This window comes from Martes martes (genome assembly GCF_963455335.1).
Source record: "Martes martes genome assembly, chromosome: 3".
NCBI lineage: Eukaryota > Metazoa > Chordata > Mammalia > Carnivora > Mustelidae > Martes > Martes martes.
In genome coordinates, this window is record NC_137890.1 from 60,581,782 (window position 1) to 60,601,898 (window position 20,117).

General features: G+C 42.4%; 1 long non-coding RNA gene across 2 annotated transcripts in view; it reads left to right on the top strand.

Annotated features, from left to right (window-relative positions):
• The first annotated feature begins 3,906 nt into the window (after positions 1–3,906).
• The window catches only part of LOC308339403, a 41,733-nt gene continuing 25,522 nt past the window's right edge, over positions 3,907–20,117 (top strand). For both annotated transcript variants that reach the window (XR_013966513.1, XR_013966514.1), the window contains exons 1-3: positions 3,907–4,325; positions 10,387–10,531; positions 11,260–11,477. This is a non-coding gene — a long non-coding RNA (uncharacterized lncRNA). The remainder of the gene's footprint in view (positions 4,326–10,386; positions 10,532–11,259; positions 11,478–20,117) is intronic.

A 20,117-nucleotide genomic window follows, 5' to 3' on the forward strand; every position in this document is an offset into this window, starting at 1 on the left:
CATTACAAAAAGTCCCCCTACCCTTGGAAAATCCCTATCCTAGGAAGGACATTGGATAGGGGATAGCAATAGATCAAAGGTGAAAAGGTAAAGTCCTTCCCACGAATGTATCTTGGACTGGTAAGGGCAGACAGATGTGCAGATCAACTACTACATATGTGATGGGAGCATGGGCTAGGGAACCCCAAGTCTTCCCAGGCCTATACGAAAGGACATAGTGCTAGGTGAGGAGAAGTAAGGTGGCATCTTCTTGGAAATTAACTGGGTAGAGTGGGAGAGAGAGCCACTGTAGGCAGGACGTGATGTGGAAAGACATAGGTGTGTGAGAACAGGCAGCAGTTTAACACTGCTGTGAAATGGTCCTGGAGGGATGGGTAGAGGTCAAGTTATGAAGGATATCGTGTGTTGTAATAAGGAGTCTGGATTTAGTCCCAAAGGTGATTGGGAGGCACTAACAGATGTTAAATAGAGAAATAACATGATTAAAGTTTCATTTAAAGGAAATCAGTCTAGTGATAACTGCTGGGTAGGGTGAGCTGGCCAAAGACAGGGAAACAAATCAGAAAGCTGCTGTAGTTGTCCTTGGAGATGGGGTGAGGGCCTGCATCAGAAATTATGCATGTACAGATGGAAGAGGAACATGAATAATGCTTTTAGAAGATGAATATCAAGAGAAAACAGTTCTTTGGGTGAAGCAAGAACTTTCAGAGTCAGGAGTTATGGGAATATGCAAGTGCTTTAAACAGCAACATGGGAAATAGAACTATCAGAAAATTCTGTAATTCCCAGCAAACAGAATTCAGCCTCTCTAGTGAAATGCTCATCTGCCCATATTTTCCTGCCTGCCCCACTCCCTCTGACCTGCCTTTCATCAATCCTAGCTCCCTGATCTGCCCTGAGGACTCCGCAGTGACCAGGCCCACAGCCCATCTTCCTTCCAGAATCTGCTCAGACGCTGACTTGCTCTCTGACAAAGAGCCAATTCCATCATCCCTCTAGATCCCAGGTTCCACATCTATAAACTGCAAACCATAATGATCCTGCTTCCCAGGATTGCTGTGAAAACACCTGATAAATATCTGTAAAGCACCATACAAATGTGACGTATTATTGATGAAAGAAGAAAGGTTATTAGGGAGGGATGCCGGAGGAGAGGCAGAAGGGTGCGTGGAGAAATTTCTGGAGCTGGTCACTGTGCACAGTTATCAAGAAGAGTGACGTACAGAAATACTCACAGTCCTGCAGTGAGATTAAAGCACCACTGGAAAGCATATGGGCTTTGGACTTGGCCAGCCTTGGGTTTGAATCCTAGCTTAAGCACTCTGTAATTCTGTGGTCATGCACAAGTGACCTAAACTCTCTGAGCTCTCATTCCTTTATCTGTGATATAAAGACAGTAAGTCCTTTCTTCTGTTTGGTGTTTTGAGTTTTTGTTTTGTTTTGTTTTAGAATTAAATGAGTTAACACTTAGATGTTGGGTAGTATTTAGAAGGGGTTCAACAATGCGGGTTTCCTTCTCCCACTTCTAATCTCTTTCTTCATAAAAAGTAATAAATATAGTTCCAAGCAGAAGCTCAGTTTTTCTGAGAGCTGCTTTCAGAAAGGAAAATATGCTGGCCTGAATTTTAATCCTCTCCCTGCTATTGCCAGGAGTGGTTAGCTATCAACCAGCACAATCTCCAGATGGCCCAACGGTAGAGATTATTCAGAAACATGTGAACGGCTGGTGAGAACACAGTGAGTCAAAAGAATAATGGGCTCGAGCAAGTCAAGCATCTTTAAGTGTAACTTTAGATACACGTACATAAACCCATAATCTCAGTAGTCTCTGGCACAGAGCTTGTCCATAAGCATTTATCCATTGTTCAGTAGACGGTCTGGCAAATCTAGCCTATGGGGAGGGGGACTTTGGACATCAGACAGTCTTCCAAATGTGGATGGGAATATAATAATTTTTAGTGCCTTGACTAAGCATACTGAAAGATTATTTGGATTATTAAATGGATCATGCTGCAGCATTCTAGAATGAAGTATGTTTCCTGCTGGTCATGAATTTTTCACTCAAAACTAAGAATCACTAAAGATAAGGGATGAATAGGAAATGAGAATTAGTTTTAATTCTTCTTCCTTGAATAGCACTGTGTTCTTCACACTCATGCTTCAAGGTGGAGGACTGGGTGCAGAGAGGAGAAGGAAAAAGAAAGGAGAGCTGGGAGACAAAGGGTGGGACTGGAGGAATTCACTTTCCTCACAGGCCAGCTGCACACAAAGTCATCTTCTGGCAATGTTGGGGCACTGGAGGAGAGAGGAGAAAGACAAAGGCGGGGAGGGGGAAGAAGAAGGAAAAGGGAAGAACAAGACAGAAAAGAAGAAAAATCTGGGAGGAGGAAAAAAGAAATGTAGAAAACATTAGGAAGAACGCATGGCACTTGGATGCTAAACTCATAAGTGAAGCTTCGGAAGTTTAACAGACAAGTTGAACCCCTTGTGTGTGTCAGACACTGTGCTGGGACCTGGGAATATGGAGCTGGGGACGCATGGTTGCAGCTGTGAGGCACTTGCAGGAAAGAATCAAGGCTGGGAACAACTCAAGTGAAGTTCAAGAAAACTTGGCATTGCATGGAGTATTAGGAAGCCCTGAGAAGAGGTCAGATGCTCTCGGTGGTGAATTCCCTTCAATCGAATGGGGTTTCTATTGACATTAACCTTTGGGCTTTTTCACAAGATTTCTTAAATGTCTTGTTCAGTAGACAAGCTGGAGGAAAAACTGAGGTGTGTGACTTTGCATCTCAGCAAGTTCCATTTCCCCTGTCCAAACAGATGTTGTTTGGCCAGAGCAGCACAGAAGAAAACATGACTACTGGATTTGGCATAAAATGGACCCATGAACCTATGCCAATTGAGTCATGTAAAAGTAAGAGGACTATACCCTCGGATACTCTTTGAAGAAAGACAGTGTCACCTGACACTGTCGGCTCACCTGTCACCTTCATCATCACACTCACTGCAGCTGTGTGGCTTCCTGTGGCTCCCAGTGGCTCCCAGTAAGCTAGTGCTGGGCTCTCAGAGGGCCTCCAACACAAAACTCTCAAGATGGGCCCCCCCCCCAGCTGCTCCAAGAGCTCAGCCTCGAGTCTCGAAGAATGAGAGTAAAAGGTCTCTGTCCTCCATCTCCTTCTCCCACCTCACCTACCAAACTTGGGCAAACTCTCTCTTTCCCTTCTCCCTTATTTCTCTTCCCTTTCCCCCGGCTCAGAGCCTTGTCTTCATGCTGGTGACGGACACAGAGATTCCCGTGTTCTTTAGGCCTTGGGCCCTGATTCTCTAACTCTTCATAAGAAATCCCTGGAAAGCTAATTAAAAACTCAGGCAGGCAGGTCCCACTGCTTATGATTCTAATTAAATGAGTTTGGCGTATGGCCTGAGAATCAACATGTTTAACACTCTCCCCATCCGCCCAGGTGATGGGGACACAGGTAGAGATGGTCAAAACACCGGGAACATTGGAAACTGGGATGGTTTGCACTGTAGAGGGGAGAGCAGGTTGGAGATGTGACAGAAGCCTCTTGGCTTGCGTCCAGCCCACTGGACCCCTCTGCTACTCATCTCTCTGATGCCGATGGTCCCAGGGCTCTATTCCTGGTTCCATTTGGCTTATTCTGTACTTTTTCCTGATTTCTCTCCTCCAGTCCCATGCCTGCAGGCATCTATAGATTGAAGACTGGAGTACCTATTTCTAGCCCAGATCTCCCTTCAAAGCTTCAGACATATTTTCACCCAGTTTTCCCATGAGTACCCCAAGTTTAATGTGCTCAAAACTTCATTCTTGGGTTTTGATTCTGGGTAAGATAAATGTTGCTTTGCAACCTCAGGTGTTTCTTGGTGAACTTTGAAACTGTTCCCCTTACACAAAGGGCAAGGAGAGACTGAAGAAGACAGAACATTCTAGCTTGTTAAATAAGCAAGAAAACTTATATACGAGGCTTATGTTGGGCAGCTGCAAGACTGGTAGAACACTGCACCTGCCAGCAAGAATCTTTAAAGTTTAAAGTTTATACAGAGACCTTAACAGGCCTAGTCCTATATATGTCCAGATGGTCTCGACACACCTTGCTCTCTCAAGGCTGCATCCTTGAAGTGGCTCCTAGTGCCACTTAAAGTCAACCAGCAGTCGCGTTGTCCTCTTGATGACCTCCTCCAGCAATGGGTCAGCATGCTCCATCTACACTGTCTTTCTCACTGAATGCAGCTCCAAACTCTGGGCCAGCTATTTGAGGACTCTGAACAGCAAGCAAGGAAGGAGATCAGAATTCACTGAACTGCTGGTGAGTTTCCCTTCCATCCTTCTGTGTCCCCCAACCTAGATGCAAGATAGCCTGAAACCTGGAGGCAGGAACCAGGATGCACGGAGAGTTCCAAGGACACCCTTCACCCTGACTCGAAGAGTGGGACAAATAGTTCCTGAGAGAAAAATCACCCATGGTTTTTCTTCATGCTGTTCTAGCACCCAGTCCCAAGCCATCCTTCCAAATGGTGACAGTGAGATCGGCAGCGGCCATTTCCACAGGGCCAAATGCTTCCTGCCATTCTGTGAGCTGCTTCAGTTTTCCCAATGGTGTGTTTTGGAGGACAAGAGTTAATTATGACAAAATCCTATATGCCCTTTATGTGTACGCAAATATTTATCATTTTTAATGTTCTTCATTTCTTCCTGTAGATCTGAATTTCCATCTGGTACTATTTTTCTTTAGCCTGAAGAACATCTTTGAGAATTTCTTATAGTGTGGGGTCTGCTGGCAACAAACTCTTTCAGCTTTTGTTTATCTAAAAATGTCTTTATTTCACTTGCACTTAAGAAAAATATTTTTGCTATGTATAGAATGTCAAGTTGGCAATGTTTTTCTTTCATCGTTTTAAAAAGATATAGTTCTATTTCTTCTAGCCCCATTTTTTCTTATAGGAAGTTAGGCATCATAAATATAATTATTCTCTCTTATGTAATGTAACTTCTTTATTTGGATGCTTTTAAGATTTTTTCTTCTTTCGGTTTTCAGCAGTTTGACTGTGATGTACTTAGGCATGGTTTTATTTGCACTTACCTGTTTGGGGTTTGCTGGGACCCACAGATGTCTGGGTTGCTGTTTTGAGTCAAATAGTTGCAGGTTTTTTTCCTGCCCCATTCTCTCTCTCCTCTCCTTCTTAAATATGTGTTAGATTAACTGAGACAGTCCCCCAGCTTAATGAAGATCTGCCCATTTAAAAAAGTCTCTCTCTGTCCTTCAGCTTAGATGATCTCTATTGGCCAGTCTTCCTTGTCATTACTGCTTTCTTTTGTTGTGTTTAATATACTGTCAATCCCAGGAAATGAATTTTTTTTTCAGGTACTGTGTTTTTCTGTTTTAGGATTTAACTTTGATTCCTTTTTCAATTTACATATCACTGCTGACAATTGCCCCTCTCTTCACCCATTATAACCATGTGGTCTTGAGATTCATTAACATATTTACCATAATAATGCTAAAATTCTTGTCTGTTAATTTCAACATTTAGTTATTCTGTGGGTCTCCTTTTATGATGGACTTTTCTATTGACTCTGTGTCACATTTCCCTGTATCTTTGCATGACTAGTAAATTTTTATTTTATAGTAGGTGAAGTGGATGATACCTCATTGAGACTTTGGATTCATTTTCCTCTGAGAAGTGTTGACTTTCGTCTTAGAAAGCAGTTAAATTAGGGCACCTGGGTGGCTCAGTGGGTTAAAGCCTCTGCCTTCAGGTCATGATGTCAGGGTCCTAGGATTGAGCCCCACATCTGGCTCTCTGCTCAGCAGGGAGCCTGCTTCCTTTCCTCTCTCTTTGCCTGCCTCTCTGCCTACTTGTGATCTCCGTCTATCAAATGAATAAATAAAATCTTTAAAAAAAAAAAAAAGAAAGAAAGAAAGAAAGAAAGCAGTTAAATTACTGGCAGTGACCTTAACTTATGAAGGCTTGGTTTTAGGTTTTGTTAAGGTGGTTCTATTTCAGTTTTGCAACTTGCCCAGGGTGAATCATTAGTCTTGAGGCATAAGGCATAACTGCTGGGATTTAGTTTTAAAAGCTAGAGGCATTGTCCACATAGGTTTAACTCGAATTCCAAGCAGAATCTGTAACAGGGGACTCCGAAATCTCTACTCAGCTCTCAGCTTTCTCATTGTTGTGTCTCCCTGGGCACCTCGGAGTCTCACCCCATACATATGATCCAGGGATCACCCAATGATTTGAATGGAGTGTCTACACAGATTTTTGGCCCTATCCTATGTGGCTTCCTCCTTTCTGGAATTCTGTCCTTGCCCCTCAATAGTAGACTCCTCTAGCAGTCCCAACTCCATCATCTGATTCCATAGTCCTGTAAAACTGTGCTCTCTCCTTCCTCTCTAGCTGCCACACTTTGATGGGCCTGGGAGTCCCCTTAAAGGAAAAACCATATAAATGTGCATCTCACTCTGTAAGGATCAAATCCTTACCAGTTCCTGCCAGCTTTTGTTCTCCCAGTTGTTTGTTTGCTTTTTTCCCCAGAGTGTGTAATTGTTATTGGCAGGACGGTGTCTAAATGTTCCACTCTGCCATTGCTCTCTCTTTCATACACTTCATCTGTTTTCTCTCTGTGTTATGGTCTGGATAATTTCATCACATATATCTTTCCATGCATTAAATTTCTCTCTGGCTTTGTTTCAGTGACTATTTAATCTGTCAATTGAGTTTTTAATTTTGATGACTGTGTTTTTCATTTATAGAAATTCTTTCTTTTTTACATCAGCCTCTTTTTTTCCCCAAAGGCCTTGTTCTTTCTTATGTTTTTAATTCCTTTTTTGTTCCTTGTCATTTCAGTCATACTTATTTTATAACCTCTATCTGAGGGTTGTATTGTATTATCTACATATCATGGGGGATCACATCAAGTTACTTATTTGGTCAGTTGACTTCTATTCATAGTGGGTTACAACATTACATACTTGAGTTTTTGAATCAAATTTGGCTTTGAGTTTATGTTCAGCTGAGTTTTATCTGTGAAACAATCCTTGGTGAAGGGTATATCCCAGCGAAGAGGTTTTCCATTGAATTGCCAGATATCCCAGCGCTATTGCTGGCCTGGGTACACTTTTGAGCTAATATCTTAGCTTCAGGGTTCTTGCACCTCAGCAAACTTTTTTCCAACCAGAGATAAATTGACAATTTTCCTTGACATATCCTTATGCGATAGGTAGATTAACTTCTAGTTCTCCTTTTTCATAAGGGATTAGCCACTTAAGAACGCTGGTTCTGAAGAAGGTTTTGAGCCTCTTGTGGGTCCAGGACTCAATTCCTGTTCCTAAGTGGTCATTAAATCCCATGCTTCTTCATCTCACATCCATTAAGGTGGCTGTTATAAACAAAACAAACAGAAAATAGTAAGTGTTGCATGGACAGAAACTGGAACCCTCACACATTGCTGGTGGGAATTTGAAATAATGGAGCCACTGTGGAAAACAGTATGGTAGCTCCTCAAAAAATTAAAGATAGAAATTACCATTTAATCAAGTAATTCCATATCTGGGTATATACCCAAAATAATTTGAAAACAAGGAGTTGAAGTGATATTTGTACACCTATATTCATTTACAGCAACAGTATTCATAAGACCCAAAGGGTAGAAACAATCTAGATGTCCACTTGTGGATGAATAGATAAAGAAAATGTGATCTATAGCTATACACCTATATCTATACTTATATCTGTATCCATACAATTTTATTCCACCTTTAAAGGGAAATGAAATTCTGGCACATGCTACAACATGGATGAACTTTGAAGACATTATGCTAAGTGAAAAAAGTCAGTCAGTCACAACAGGAAAAACACTGCATGATTCCACTTACGTGAAGTAGCTCGAGTAGTCAAACTTATAGAGATGGAAAGTAGAATGGTTGTTGCCAGGGTCTGGGCAAGAGGAGGAAGGAATCATTGTTTAATGGGCACAAAAGTTCAGTTTGGGACCATAAAAAAGTTCTAGAGATGGACAACGGTGATGGTTATATGTACTTAACACTACTGAATCACACACTAAAAGTGGTGACAATGGTAAATTTCATGTAATTTATATTTTACCACAATAACAAACATTTTCTTAAAAATCAAGCCTCTTAGTTTCTAAGACTGGAAACTACTCCCAAATCCAGGGCAGGCACACTGTCAGCTCAAATACTTACTACTCTATTGATTTATCTTATTCTTTAAAGAGCTTAACTGTACATTTAAACATTTTTTAACATTTTTTCTACAATTACTAGTTGTTTTGTTAAGGGAAGTTTTCTGTTATTTTTATGTTTGTTCATAAGTAGCCTAGTCAAATGAGGGTTTTAAACAAAGGTTGCATATTGGTGACTTACAAATTTTATTTTGTTTCTTTCTTATCTGGACATTTCATACAAAATGCCAGATTTCCATCTTCTCTTGAAAATTTGGGATCATGGTCCATATTGGGTCACATCCTCAGTGGATGACAGCAAGTTGAAGTAGTAGTGGCTTCCCCTCTGAGTTAGAATAGATGCTCCCAGGATTGCATAGTCACCACAGCACCTGATGCACAGATAACTCCCCTGTTTTGCATTTCTGGCATCTAAAATGACTGAAGTTTGCAGCCACAGGGCTAAAACACTCAGATTTTTACATGTGACCACCAAGTAAATACTTTCTTCTTTTAAGAACCTTTTTTTAAGTCAAATCCATAATGCATTCTTGAAGTACTCTCTTTTTGTTACCTAACAGAACTAGAAGTCTACCTGAAGATGTCCCCAAAAAGCAATGAGGTGTCACAAAGTTTTGGGCAAGGAGGGAGCTTTAGTCTTTGCAACCTCCATCATTCCATGGACCTGCCTTCACCCTTCTCACATTTTCCCTCTCATGAATTAGGCAATATTGTATTTGCTTTCATTAGAAGGGACACAATGAAGTTTGTAGAATACCACACTGGTGGTCAGAACATCTGTGTCATACTGCCAGACCTGTTTTTTAATAGAGGGGACATTGTTTCCAGAAAGACCAAATGACAAGCCCAGTCTCTCAGGGTCCACCTCTGACTTCATCTATGTGCTACCTCTGTCTTCCCTCCATCCTACAGGTATGGGAAACTTGGTTGGTCATCTTCTATCAATCCAGTGACCGTCTTTCAAAGGCACAATTGCATTTAGGGAATTTTAAAATCAGAAACGGTAATCAGATTGCCAGTGTCCCTTGTAAAGAATAATTCTAGAGATTAAACAAGACAGAAAAAGAAAAAAAAAAAAAAACAGCGTTCATATCAGAAAAGAGCATAATTATCTCCGCCCTTAGTTGCCAGTTTTTTTTAACTTTTAAGGCAAAAATCTCCCAGTTTTGTAAATGTTGTCAACTAATTCACTAAAACAAAACCCTGCATGGACAAAGTAAAACATTTCTATGGACCCAGTTTGGCTTATGAGCCACTAATTTAGTGAAGGAAATCCTAGATAATGGAAGAATCACTTTATAATTTATGTGTTTAATAAGTTAGATGTATTAAACCTCAAAATGCTTCACTTCGTGTTACATTCCCTAATGGCTTCAGACATAAATCTTCAGCGTCTCAGTCGTCCCAATGGGAAATCAAGCCATTCACTTATTTGTGTTTCCTCATGAGGACCCAGCAGGATATGAGATAAAGAACAGATGCTTAGTCCAGCCAATGTTTTCATGAACTTGTAGATTTCGTGTAGTAAGTACCTTGAGAGCTTCTGGTCCAGAGATGGCAAATAACATAGCACATATACAGCTCCCCTAGCCTCATGACAGACAGTTCCTGGCACAGTACCTGAAATTCCCACCCTTGGGGTTTATATTCCCCTGGATTCATGTTGGAGTCTCCCCAAGTTCTCTTTGAAAAATAGCATTTCCAAATGCGTATTTCTTGAACCACTAGTTTTATGGGATATTCTTAAGTATTCAGTAGTTTCTGTGGTTGGAACAGTCAGGGTTTACTTGCAACCTGGAATCACTCTAGCCAGCTTAAGTAGCAAAACAATTATTATGATGACTATTGTTATTATTATTCCCTGGGAAGCCAGACTGGTATGTTCCTCAGCCAGAAACCACACAGCTAAGGCCAACAACAGGCAGAGGACAATGCCCAACCATACTGTGGCAGTTTTCTAGCATAAACACCACTGCTCATCATATCTCCTGCTGCTTGGCAACTAGTGCACTAGAGAGTGGACCCCGGGCACTTTAGCATGACCCACCCTCAGGAAAACCAGACACTTGCAGCTCTGTTCTCAAGAGATGCAATTTTCTTCTACTGTGCTGATTTCCTCCAGCAGGTATCCCCTGCGCACATATCTCATTGATCCCATCTAGGTTGTGTACCTGCATCCGACCTCCCAGGGAGTCCTGGGAAATGTAATTTTCAGGAAATGGAGGCACGCACACTGTAAGAGGCAGTGGACTGAGAGATGAGTGAGCCAACCCATAGTATCTTGCCACCTGATCAAATTAGTTTCAGGTAAGTACCCATCTTTGCTAAAGTCTTTTCAGAGCTTTTAAAATGCTAGTATGATTCTGACTCTCCAGAGAGGGTTTTACTTTTATAAGGTTATGTTACCATGAAATGCTCCTTTCTAAGCTTCCAGAGTTAGCATAATATGTAGAACACCCTTATGCTGACTATGAGTTTGTCTATTAATAGCAAGAAGTCCCTCCCTGCAAAGACCTGAGGCCTTGGTCAGTTTTGACAGACATCTAGCAGGACTAGGTGGTTAGGGTCTTCAAGAGGCTAGATGTGGGCATACAGCCACAGTGGGGACTCTGAACAGCTCTGGGTCACCCAGGATGGTATGGCCTTGTTGTGTTTCCCGGAGGTTAAGGATGACTACGTTTGCATCATTCCCAGCAAGCATTTCTGCATCCCGCACATTACTGCTCTATGAGGATTAGTGAGTTGAGCCCACCAAATGTATTTCATCGAGGACGTTTTTTATTTAAATGGCACTCCCAGATGTGAAGGGTCATTCTCTTTTCTACTAATGACTCACTTGTTGAAAGCCAGCATTAGTGTTCAGATTACTGAAAAGAGCATTAACTAGTAATTTGCAATACATTATCATATAGGAATCTGATTATGGCTAAGGATTCCCTCATAAAACAAGCTTTAGCATTTACTGCATTTCTGGAGAAATAAATGTGTTCTTTGCCTCTTTCGGGATGAGGTAATAGGCTTTATATGTGTTTCAGGTGGGGGTAGAACACCATCTTGGTGCTTTGTGGTTGCTGAGGTGAAGTCAACTTGGTCCAAAAAGTAGAAGTAGCCTTGATCCCAAAAAGGATCATGCAGAAAGGAGATAAGACACAAGACAGGGAGAATGAGACGGCATTTGGTGATCTCACGAAAATGGAATCCGTAAGCATGAAGACAGAGCAATGAGAATCTGCGGCCAGACAGAAAATCCTGAGTGAGTCAGTGAATGCATTGCCTTGTCTTCCTCTCCACTCTAGTCCTCCCACTTTCTTACTGATGGGTCTCTATTCCCCCATCCAGAGTTAGCACCTGACTGGGCCATGAGGATGCCTGGACATTTGGTCAAATATTATTCTGGGTGTGTCTCTGTGGGTGTATTTGGATGAGGTTCACATTTGAATCACTAGACTGAGTAAACCAGATTGTTCTCCCCAGTATGGGAGGGCCTTACCCAATCCAGTGAAGGCTTGAACAGAATAAAAAGGCTGAGGAAGAACTCTCTGTCTCTCTCTTTCATATGGTCAATTCTGTTTCTCTGGAGAGCCCTGACTAATACAGCACCCAAAACTGGATTTCTTCAAATGATTTCCCAGGCCATCCATTTTTCCATCTATCCTTGGGTTTGTCACTCAATTAATCATTCTTTGATTTCTGCATTAGTTTCTTTCTCCAAATAATTGGAGAATTTCTGCCTACATTCTTTAATGCAAATTCCTTGGCTATATTTTTCAAATCAAATTAAAAAAATCTATAAAGCAGTGATCCTCATACTTTTCGGTCCCAGGACCACTATATACTCCTAATAATTATTAAGAATCCTCCAAGTCTTTTATTTATATGGGTTATACCAATAAATATTTACCATGTTGTATATATACCACTTTAGAACTTAATTTGAAGAAAGAAATGGTTGGTTTTTTTTAAGATTTTATTCATTTATTTGAGAGAGAGAGAACATGAATGGTGGAGGAGGAGATGGGAGGGAGGGGGGAAGCAGACTCCTCACTGAGTAGGGAACCCAACACTGGGCTTGATCTCAGGACCCCCAAGATCATGACCTCAGCTGAAAGCAGATATTAAACTGACTGAGCCACCCCAGGTGCCCCAAAAGAAATGTTTTAAAACACAAGAATTAAAAAGCACATTTTGCTTGCCCCTGAGAAATTCTGTCATGACACATCATTCAGTTTCTAGAAAACTCCAATGTACAAAAAGACAAAATTAGAGTGAAAAGGAAATTATCATCTTAATGTTAATATTAATATGAGTATAGTTTTGTCCTCTTGACCTTCAGGAAGGTCTTGAGGACTCCCAGGATCCCCAAACACTTTTGAAAACGGTTGCTTTATGGTATCTGCAAATGACCTTCAGTTTACCTGTGTCAAGTCTCTCACATCCATTATCTCCTCTGAACTGGCTTAATGTACTCCCTCATTATCTCACTTGACCAATAGCATAGTGTTCTTGTCTTCTGACAGCAATAGCCCTGGTTCCCAGATAGTGAGCTTTTTTTTTTTTTTTTAAGATTTTACTTATTGGGGCGCCTGGGTGGCTCAGTGGGTTAAAGTCTCTGCCTTCGGCTCAGGTCATGATCCCAGGGTCCTGGGTTCGAGCCCCGCATCGTGCTCTCTGCTCTGCAGGGAGCCTGCTTCCTCCTCTCCCTCTGCCTGCCTCTCTGCCTACTTGGGATCTCTGTCTGTCAAATAAATAAATAAAATCTTTAAAAAAAAAAAGATTTTATTTATTTGAGAAATAAATAAATAAAATCTTTAAAAAAAAAAAGATTTTATTTATTTATTTGCGAGAGAGTGAGAGACCACAAGCAGGGGAGGGGCAGGAGGAGAAGGATAAACAGACTCCCCACTGAGCAGGAAGCCCAACCTGGGGTTCAATCCCAGGACTCTGAAATCATGACCTGAGCCAAAGGCAGCCACTTAACCAGCTTAGCCACTCAGGCACCCCGACAGTGAGCTTCTTGAGGGCAAAAGATTTATTCTTTAACATACTCTTGGCATTTTGCTGAGGAGTGAAGAAATGTCTTTTGAGTGAAATGTGAAATCCCACCTATCATATACATTGGCTCTATGAAAAAAAAACTCTTTCCAAAGAACTTCTAATTAAGTCTTTTACCAATTTAACCTTTTTTTGTGTATTCCATTAATTACCAAATGTAGGGGATACTGTTGGTTTCCTGGGCACACATCCCCTCCCCACCGAGGTCTCCTGGATCCATGGGGTCCATTTCCCAGAACAGTTCTCGACCTTAAAGTCTTCATCTCTTATTCTCCTGAAAGTTTTCTTCAGCATCAAGGGTGTTTGTGCCACTAAAAGTTTAAACCCCAATTTGGGAAAAGTTGACACCTCTCAAGGCAACCCTTAGCCAATGTGGTTGGGTGGGGTGGGGTGGGGTCACTAGATAAAAGTCTTACTCTTCCCATCCCTCAGAGAGTCAACTCTACAGCATGCTCCTCAGTTTCTATATCGGGACTGAGTTCTAGTTGCATCAGCAGTAAATCAGTCACTAATAAGCATTTCATTGGCTTCTCTCCCTTCCCTATCTCACCACCCCCCCTTCTTCCTCTATGCTCCCTCTTATCACCTCCCAAATAAACTATCTGAACCCAAACAATAACACTGAACAAAATCCAAACTTCTTGACTATCATTTAAAACATCCTGTAACTTGATTCTAACCTACCTGACTAGGCCATGTCAGCCACTCTTTACACATACTCCATCCTCTGGGCCAAGTAGTTCCCAAACGGTCTCATTCCAAGTTATATTCATTCTACACTTTCTTTCATTAGTAATGGACTGAGATCACGGACTCCTTTAGACCAATAGAGCTTCTCTGCCTAGTGTGTGGAAGGGCCTACCCTCTCATAAAGGAGGCCTCTCAGAGGAGGGTGAATACCTTGCGGTCCTAAAAGCAAAAGAAAATGGAGGTTATCACTGATGGGTTGACAGCTGATGGTGTCTTTCCCAAACAGGTAGCAGGAAGGTAAAAAAGAAAGAAAATAGGTGGTGACCAAATTCGACACAAGATGATAGAGATGTCCTGGTGAGCTGAGGCAAATCACTGACATTTACCACAGGGACAGACACTTTTTAGGTGCCCACAGACCCAGACCCATCCCTATAGGCCCCTCCCAATGCTGGCCCATACCTTGCCCAAGTGAGCACGTGTGGAGGCATTGCCAGGCCCCCTAGGCCTCTGCTGTAGCTGTTCTTGCCAGAATAAGGATCACAAACGCACCACTCCTTGTTTTGCAGAAATTGCCATCCCCTGCTGGAGTCCCCATAGCTTCAGCTTCAGCTTCAGTTCAGAGACCCACTCTCATGTTGTTCAGCACATGGATTTCTGCCCAGATTGGACACAGAATTTCCAAACATGCCCTGGAGCTCCCGTGGGCTCTGAGATATTAATCAAACACCCACTTGAAGTGCTTTGGAAGCACCTTTGCTTTTTGGCTTATTGATGTGCTCATGTTGAATGAAGATACATTTCTGGTCCAATCGTGAGTTCATTTCAAGACATATTAAAGAAGGATTTTTCCTAGCTGCTTGCTTTAGGATATTGTTCCCTAGAGACCAGGTGCTTTTCACAGCTCCTTGGAGGCCTATAAGGAATGATGGAAAAATACAGCTGGGCATCTCACATGGAAATCAGACATACTGGAATTCCATTTGCATATCTGTCTTAATTTAGCCTGGTTATTGATTCTCTTGAGATGCTTACTTCACACCTTTGCTAGTCTCTCTTAGCTAGTTTCCATCTCAAAGGAGGAAGAACAATGGGAATTTTCAAGCATATTTTCTTCAAGAAAGACTTATGTGCCCCAACTTAGTAATGGACATTTCCTTCCACAGAGCATGCCGCATTCCAGAGAAGTGTTTGAGGACATTTTCCTATGGGCATATATGGCAGCCAGTCCTGGAGACACTCAAAGATAGATTAGATCACCATTGCCTTTGAGAGCCCACACCTCCATCCCTGATCTGCCCCTTCTCCCTAGAGGTGACCTCAGATAAACCACTTGAATTGTCTAAGCCTCATTTCTCTGATCTGCCATAGAGATCAGTCTAACTGTTCAAAGTCCCTCCCTGGGTCCCTGTCATGTAATACCTTCCTTGTATCTGTGTCAACAATTAAGTGGTTTATAGAAAAAAGGGATTCAGATTCCTACCTGTCCTGTTGCTCTGGGTAAACCATTTCTCTTTAGAGCTGTCAGTCAGCAGCCTCAAAGTGGCAGTCTCCAGATGTGCACATTATCACCTCCTTAGTGGAGGACTGTCTGGGGTTCTTTGTTCTTCTCCGTGCTTAATATGATGTGCTTCTATTTGGGCCAGTTATAAGAGGAGAAGGAACAGTCCCTCGGTTAGCATCATATACAACAGAAACGCATGACTCTTCAGTCCCTAGCACACCATTTGGTTCACCCTAGCCAGAGTTTACCAGGGGATAATCTACCAGGTATCCTGTGTTGACATTCCTCCCACTGACTCAAATGGGAGAGTTGGTTCATCCAGACATGACATCGAATCATTCAGAGGAAATTCAAACTCACTGGGTAAATTGGGTGGGAACAAGGGAGACATAGGACGGAGGCAAGCACTCACCAGCATTTCAGTTACTTAACATCTTGAGGAATTCAGCTCAAGTCAGAAGATGTGACAGTTAATATGAGCGGCTACTGTAATATTATTGCTTCCTTAAATTTTATTGATTATTTGTTGGTGAAGAGTCCTCCTGGAGTTTTGTTGTGTTAGAAGGTAGTCAATGCTGGAGTCAACATAACCCACTGGAGACTGGAAATTGGAATCTGGAAGTCAGAGTACGGCACAGTCATCACATCTCCATCTCCAGCCATAGAGAGGATCACATATGGCAACTTGACCAAGAGGCTGCAAAGCTAAGTAACAAATTAGGCATCTTATCAATGTCAGGGAGGCTGAGTGGGAAATGCTCCTGAAGCATCACTGTTTTCCTATCTGGGCTCCAGGTGAATTTCCTGACTTTGGGAGTTTCAGTTGTCATCCTTGAAATGGAGATAAGCATCTCAAAGTGTAATGGGAGGAATCTGTTTTCTCTGAGAGCAGAACATTTATCACCAGTACTTGCTGGAAGTTTTCAGGGGACAGTCTGCTGGTAGTTTAGGCATGACCACAGCTATCCCAAGTCCCTTTATCCCATGTTTTCATAACCTAAAGGCAGAGACAATAAGGGACGGGTAGCTTAGTCATTAAGCATCTGCCTTCAGCTCAGGTCATCATCCCAGGGTCCTGGGATCGAGCCCCACATTGGGCTCTGTGCTCCATGGGAAGCCTGCTTCTCCCTCTCCCACTCCCCCTACTTGTGTTCCCTCTCTCTGTGTGTCTCTGTCTGTCGAATAAATAAATAAAATCTTTAAAAGCAAAAAGACAATGATAGAACATACTGACAGCTGAAACAGAAGGAAACCACCAATTGTAATTGCTTAGAAAGATTCTAGCATAAGGACCACCATTAAAATAAGAATTAGGTGAGGCCACTGAAGGCAGATACTAGGTGATTTTGAAGGAGAGCATGGATGCTGGAGTTGGCAAAAGGGAATCTTTATATAACATCATTTTACATGTCCAGCTTACAATATGAATTCCATGGGCTGAGGATTCTGGAAAACACTTAGTTCATAGAATTTTCATAGACTCTCATTCCATTATCAAGGAGCATGCTTTTTACCTCTTCTGGCTCTTCCCTGTACCAATGGCAATTATACTCCCCAAATGCATAGACAGCCATAAGATGCCAACAGAAAGGACAAGGCAAATTATATAAATGCCTGGCTTGTTTAAGAGCCTGGACACTTGGACAGGAGCTTATTTTTAAGCGTGTGCTATACAACATTAATACAATATACAATTGGTTAATTGTAATATACAAAAATTAATACAATAAAGTAGATTAATTCAAAACCTGCCACATAGTAGCATCTCTGTAAATATTTGCTTAATGAAATAAAGAACCCTTGGATTCAGTAGGAGGGGAAATCTGGGAAAAGTCAAGAATGGAGGAAAATGTTCAATAATACATGGGGAGTGAATAAGAAGACTTTCCTGTAACTAGTCTGAATTTAAATCTCATCTCTAGTACTTGTATCTTATTGACGTTTGGCAAATTCCGTAACTTCTCTGTGCCTCAGCTTAATCATCTGTAAAATGGGGATAATGATTTTCAAAATGTAATTTTCAAAAAATATAAAGTCATTCATTTTTTTTAATTTCTTTTCAGCATAACAGAATTCATTGTTTTTGCACCACTATTCATTGATAATGAAATAATAATAAGATGTTATGATTGGTTCAAAGAGCATCTGAGAAGCTAGTGTACTGATGGAGAATGTAATGCAGAAATATTAGGATAAGGCAGTTGGATTAGATATGACCTGAGTAATGCCCAACATATCATAAATCAGTGAGGTTGTGTTTTTCACTCATGATAAATTACTTGTAAATCTCCTGGATCGAAGTCTTCAAATGAACAAATGACTTCTCTACTTCTGGAAACTTTAATCGAGATTAAGTAATGAGGCAAACCAAGGACATTCCTGGAGAAAATCCTTGGACAGCCTTTTCCCTCTTACACTGAAGGGATGTGTTGTCCACCTTTTTGCCTTCATTCTAACTTCTGGATAATTTTTCTGACAGGACCTCCCTTATTGGGTTATTAGGATTAGAATTTATAGGGATTAAATGAGTTAATACACATGCAATCCTTAAAACAGTGCCTGGCATTTACTTAGCAAATGCTGTTAAATTTATTCTGACTATGAGTTTGGCCCGGTAAGTCAGGTCCACTTAATAATGCCCCAGAGGGGATTTAAAGCAAAGCTCAGAAATGTTATTACTAGCTACATTGCCTTCACTTCCCTCAGGAGAGACTTCCCACTATTAAATCAGAGGAGAAATAAATAACATTATCTGTTGGAATTACCAATATTAAAAGTAGCATTTTGGGGTGGGAGTAAAACAGAGCATCAGGGGGTGTGGAGGGTGAGCAGGAAGGGAGCAAACGGAGAGAGAACCAGAAGGTCATGGCCCTTGCCTCCATGTCCAATGGGCCTCCAAATCACTGTAAAAGTACTGAACCACTTCCTCACCATCCACTCTGATGGCTCTTGCCCAGAGTGTTAAGGGCAGTTTCTCGGCTGACTCCCTCCTCCTGCCGGTTCTCTGACCTCTCCACACACCACCGGAACCTCTGCCTCCCACATGGATCCAATCGTGCCATTCCCCTGGCACGGTGAGTGGGTAATTCCCTACCACCTATCCTCAGCAGACCATTTCCATCCTCCCTCTCACCCAGCTTGCTCTGTGGCCTCACTCCCCATTCATGCTGAACTGCCTGCCACCCCTTCCTCTCCTAGTCCCCATTGCCCCTTTCTCCTCCTCACAAAGTCATACTCACCCTGCATAAACTCACCTGAAAGCTTCTGCCTTGAAACCCTCCCTAAGCCCAGGGCAGGGGCAATCCCCTCTTCTCTCAAGGCTCATGGCTCTGCTCACACCACCATCACGGTGTGTTCCGAGCATGCCCTTAGAGGAGTTGAGAGCTCGCTCTGCCTCTGCAGTATTTCACTTCACCTAGGTATTCCAGCCTGCAGCCCAAAATCACCAGCAGTAAATACTTGCTTACTGAGGCATCTAGTCTTGCCCCAGCAATTTCCCTGGGGTACAGCCTGGGTGGATGCTTAGCAAACTTACTTTCTCATCTCTTGGGCTGTGTGGCTAGACCACATGGCTTAGCCTCCCCTTGGAATATGGGTGGAAATGTGTGCCCTAATTCCAGGCTGACCCGCGATAGCGCCTGTGTACGGCTTACCCTAGTCCCTCCATGTCTCTGTGTGTGTTCGTGAAAATACTGAAAAATAATACCAAAGTAGTAAGAAGAAAGGGTGAGGGTAAGAACAGCCTCCCTAGCATTTACTAGAAAGAATCTTGTTGCAAAGTAAACTCTTCAAATATTGGGGTTCTATGACCACTGTGCTTTCTGCCTCTTCAACTCCAACCCATCACTTAGAACACAGAACTGCCACACTGTTCTCTCGTTTTCTGGAGTGAAAAGCAGAGCAGAACTATATCACTTTTCAAGGGGTCAGGAAGTGAAAATATTATAAGGGAAGGAAATACTTCCTGAGAGGAACATATCAAGGACCTTAACCTGGGGTTTTTAGATGTGGAAACAGATCACGTAAGAAAGTACCTCCTTCGGGGATGATGAAAAATGGTGGGTCCAGACTTCTCGTGAGACGGAAGACCTGCTCCTGGTGCGGGTGACGTGAGGAAGAGCAGTCTGCTGTCTGTCTGTCAGAGTCCTTACTGTGGGCCTCAGCACAGGAGAAAATGCGAGGAAGCCAATGTGTCCTACGGGCTGGGGGATACCTGCCACCTAAGTGTCCTCCGCCACCAACTGTGCCTCCCTGTCAGCTGCAAACAGGGAGGGGGAGCCTGGCTTCTATCAAGGGGAGAGCAGCTACTAGGAAGTCTGCGGCAGAGTGAGGTTTATTTTCCCTTCGTATGTCTGTAAATAAATGGTTTTAATTTGGGGAAACATACATCTGGAGTATCGTTGTGTTGCCAAACAGACAGAGTCTTGTCACAATATGACAACTAATCCAGAAGGTTGTCTGTTTTCCGTGAAATGTTGCCTAGAGGGTGCTTGGTGTCTCGGAGCTCCGAGCGCTCAGGGGCTGCCCAGCCCGTGGGCACGTTCAGTTTTCGGGAAGAATTAACCAGGGAAGAACTCAGGGGATATTCGGGTCAGAGCGTGGGCCTAGAGTTTCTGGAGTCCTGGTGCTGGTCCTAGAGCTGCTTTT